The 4,894-nt window shown below is 41.8% G+C and overlaps 1 pseudogene; it reads right to left on the reverse strand.

Annotated features, from left to right (window-relative positions):
• Nucleotides 1-3,555: 3,555 nt before the first annotated feature.
• Nucleotides 3,556-3,674, reverse strand: LOC111866796 (annotated as a pseudogene).
• Nucleotides 3,675-4,894: the final 1,220 nt, after the last annotated feature.

Genomic DNA, 4,894 nt, shown 5'->3' on the forward strand with positions numbered 1-4,894 from the left:
CATGAGACAAAAGACGCAGTCTCGCTTCATTCGTCATTCGTCAGCATGAATCTGACATCAGCATCATGACTCAGACCGGTGTGCGCGGTTTTCATAATCTCATTCGTTTAACTGTGCTCCTTTCTTTGCGTCATGTAGCAGACATCGTGTCTTGACTGTTACATGTCTTGACGCATGCCGGTGTGCGGCCTACGTAAGGCGTGAACAGTCTTCACTCGATCGAATACGGTGTCGTGTGTTCGAATTCCACTCGAAGCATGGATGTGTGCGTGCATTTATTCTGTTTGTGCTGCTCTGTTGTAGGTAGCGGCCTTGCGACTAAGGACTCCTACCGACTGTGTATAGGATTAAGCAACTGAAAAAGCGCCAAGGTCCAAAGTGTTGTACAGCCATACAGAGAGAGAGAAAAAGGTTTTAGTTAATTAAGAATGTATCATTATGAAACATGATTAAGAGAAACAGTTTCTATTTTAAACATAACTACGTCCTCAAACACAATACTGGCAGATGAGTCGCATCTAGCAAAAGAATATCTTTTACTTGTTCAGCAGACATGGAACATTGAAACAGCCCTGACAGGTCTACACTTTGTAGGATCTCGAAGAATAGCAGTCTCTACTCTTAAAATGGAAGGTGACATTTTACAATCAAGATAAGACTTAACAAGGAGCAGTTTTTTGAGGTGATGCCTCCCCTGTCTCGTAAGGTGTGGAGTTTTAAGTTCCCTAAAGCACTGGTGTTACCGTAACGAACACTGGGAAAGAAACGATTTAAAACAAAGGGGTTCCAAATTTCCGCCGGATACGTTCCAGTTTGATTCTAAAGGGTTCTGACGATGGTGGATAACACACAGAATTAATGGGGTTTTGGACTTTTTCCATCGTCGGGAATTTTATGTAACAGAGGAGTGTTCTCTCTTACCGTAGAATTACGGATGATGGAAAGAGTCCAAAACCACAGTAATTACTTTCCACTTTATTGCCATCAGGAGTCGTTACAGAATTCCAATGAGAAGAGGCGTATATAAGCTTATATTTAAGTAGAATATAATTCATGGTGTGACTGCAGATGGGGGGTGGGCTGGATATTGAATTTATCGAAACGCTTGTACACATCACTCGGAACTACAAGTAATCACAGCGCTATCGCTGCTCTCCACATTTTACAAATCAGTAACACATGCTAAGTCTTCTCAGTTTGCTTTCACTAGCCGTTTCCTGGTAACGAATTTTAACAATGGAGATTCTTCAGCTTCTGTGCTGACGTTGTTACTGTCCGGCAAATATCCCTTAACTGAATTCTTTGTCAACTGTCAACTCAACTAGAGCGCCATCTCTTCTCAGCCTCGATTTCAGAGCTCGACTCAGCTGCCAACCCTCAACTAACTGGGTCCCAGGCTGGGGACCATTTCAAACCAACCTCCTAGTCTTCTTTCCACAGGACAACTTTCATCATACAACTGACAAAGAAACTGAGTCTGAGTCTTATGTTAAAGCAAGTGTCACGTAACTTCGAACAAGGCCAAGACTAACCTTGAATGCGAAGAAGAAAAATTTCAGACAAGGGGGTGGGTTCGAGGATGTGAGAAGTGACAAGCGGACAGTTGTTTGTAAATCTTCGTCCACACTACTTCAGTTGCTCGCCAGGCTTCGGCGCGTGAGGATCCGTATATTTACTTGTAGTGTGTATAGGCTGTAGTCGTATTTTAATTTATTGGCTATAGTTTTTAAATTAAAAATTTAAAATTTGCTTGTCTCGTGACTTGTCATATCGTCCACATTACTCGCGAGCACAGCGAGTCACACGAGCACGAGTAATGTGGACGCGCCTTAACACTTGAGACTTTCACGTCGATGAACATGAGACATGGTTCTCATAGTGCTGTTATAAAGTTAGAGACCGAAGTGGAAAACAGTATGAGGTTGACATTTCCTGAGTTAATTTCCAACATCCTGCTTCATGTTTCAGTTTTCTGTATATTTTGTCGTCCGTTAGTTTTCCTCTTTCTTTACTTGTGTTTCCTTTTTTTACTTTATAACGCTTACGTCCGACAATCACATTTTGTTTAAAAAAGCCTCGCAACTGTTGAACAATTGAATACATAAGTAACGCTGCAGAGCGTAACATGTTTTCTAAGCCGTATAACGCTACAGAAAGGGCGTAACGTAGCGGAACATGTCTTCATGTTTGATTTCTACGTAACACATTTAGACGTCCAGTGAACTATATTAAAAAAACCGCATGATTTATGAAGTTGGTATGAAGAGCCAGTCGTGTAGTTGCCAGATGCGACCCGACCACAGCCAGGACGCGAGAATGACGGTACGTATCTTACCGTCTGCAAGAGGTGGGAAGAGGGAAACTTCCCTTAATCGGCAGGATCAGCTGCCAAGAAGTCCAGAGTTTATTTCTTCTGTGTATACTCACTGCGTGCTACAACTGGAACATAGGGCGATGTACAGACTTCGAGTATTCATTTCAGCTGTTCACATTCAGAACTAGTCTAAGGCATGAACTGTCTTCACTCGCTCGAACGCTGGGATCATGGCTTCGAATCTCACTCAAGGCATAGATGTCTGTGTACGTTTATTCTGTGTGTAGGTAGCAGCCTTGTGTCTGGCTGATTCCCCCAGACCAAGAAGTCCTGCTGACTGTGTATAGGATCAAGAAACTGAAAAACCAGCCAAGGTCCAACAGAATGAACTGTAGAACCATAGATACACGTATATAAATACATTCCAACCCCTTTACTCATAGAGTGTATAAGTTTGTGCACCACAAGAAACCAACAATGAGTTACTCTCAATTCTTATTAAATTCCGGCTCTAGACTCGAAATGATGTGGTTTCCCATACAGCGTCGATTGGCGACAAGTCTTCTGAGCATCAAACATATTGCTATCCTCATTACACATTTTGTGGTTTTGTAACGACGAAATAACAGTGTGAACATATTTTTGTTCGTTACAAATGGAAAAAGTAAGCAAGCCAGACTCAAGAAATTTGAGGGGTGTCAGAATAAAGATTTTATATTATTCATAACGACACACGTCATGGCTAAAAGAGGCTGTCGCACCAACTGACACTGCAGCTAGAGACTGGAACTTTCCATTATAAGCTATATAGATCAAACGTAACCATCATTTTCGCCACGAAGGAAGTCGTCTTGTTCCCCACCATCCTAAACCAAAAACTACCTACCTACGTGTATCTATCTATCTGTCTGTCTGTCTGTCTGTCTGTCTGTCTATCTATCTATCTATCTATCTATCTATCTATCTACGAGTATCCATGGCTCCACAGCCCTTTGTTGAGCCTTGGTCATTTTTCAGTTTCTTAATCTTACACAGTCGGTAGGACTTCTTTGACGATGAGTCAGCCCGTCGCAAGGCCTCTACCTACACACAGAGCAACACAAACACAGAATAAAGGAACACACAGACATCCATGACTTGAATGGGATTCGAAACCACGATCCCAGCGTTCGAGCGAGCGAAGAAAATTCATGCCTTACACCGCGAAACGACTGTGATCGGGGGGGGGAAAAAACTTTATATAACAACAGCACGTGGTGTTCCCAAGCGGTCACCCACCTAAGTACTAACCACGCCAAATGTCATTTAACTTCGGTCAGGGGACAAGAACCGGTGTCTTCAACATTGTATGGCCGTTAGCGGGCATAATAAAAACTAGTTAATGGAACATAAGGCCGTGATACGACACTGCAGTGAAAGTTTGTGTTGATCCAGCTACTTATAAAGTAGTTATCCCTAGGGCGGGGGGGGAGGCAAGAGACTGGCTAATTCATCCGATTGATGAACTCTTCTTTCAGCTGGTGTACTGACAATACTAGTTGCATTAGAGTTCTATCTGCTCAATAATAATGCATTTATAAACGATGATATTAGTATTACACTGACAATACAAGGGTCGTGTATATGAAAAAAGTAACTCAGTTACATGGTTGCTATGACCACAGAGTATAAACAAAAAGTTTCAAAGGCTTATACTAAATATACAATATAATATTATTAATACATATTAAAAAAGTAAAAAAAAAAGAGTAAAGGTAACCCTGTGACAGGCCCATAGGGTTGTGAAACAATCGGCTCATAGATGGCGGCAAGGTTGTCAGCCCTACGCACCTTTACCCCAAAGAATATTCCAAGAATATTCCTGGTATTCATTTCTATTAGAGGCTGAGTAGACCCCAGGGCCGTAGTGCGGCTGGAGGGATTAGGTCAATTGAAAAAATCCAATGACCTCATCGGGACTTGAACCCGCGACCTCTCGACTTGTAGCATAGTGCCTCAACCGACTACGCTACCGCGTGCCCCTTATTAATATGTATTATATATTATTAATTATATTGATTAATTAATTATAATATTATTAATACACATATTGTATATTATTAATATTATTATTATATTGATATTATTAATAATATTATACTAAATTGTATTTTAACGTGGAAAATCGACAAAATGCAGGGCTATGCCTCGAGACTGAGTCAAGAAGTCTTTTTGCTGCATGCCGAATATTACACGTATAATTCAAACACAAAGCAAACTACAACATGCACCACTATGCTGCAAGCCGGATGATGTGGATTCTTTCAATTTTCTTAATCCTTCCAGCCGCACTATGACCCTGGGGCCGACTCAGCTTCTAAACAGAAATGAGTACCGGGGATCTTACTGGGGGGGGGGGGGGGGGAGAGTGTAAGCATCNGTAAAGGCTGACAACCTCACCGCCATGTGAGCCGACAGTCTAGAGAAAATGTGGAAGCCTCGACGTCTCACAACCCCATGGGCTTTCACGGCCTAGGGAAAGTTTTACCTTTTCACCTTTTATCCACTAAAACACGTAGATATTGCTACAAATATAAACCT

Source organism: Cryptotermes secundus, unplaced genomic scaffold (genome assembly GCF_002891405.2).
Source record: "Cryptotermes secundus unplaced genomic scaffold, Csec_1.0 scaffold432, whole genome shotgun sequence".
Classification (NCBI taxonomy): Eukaryota; Metazoa; Arthropoda; class Insecta; order Blattodea; family Kalotermitidae; genus Cryptotermes; species Cryptotermes secundus.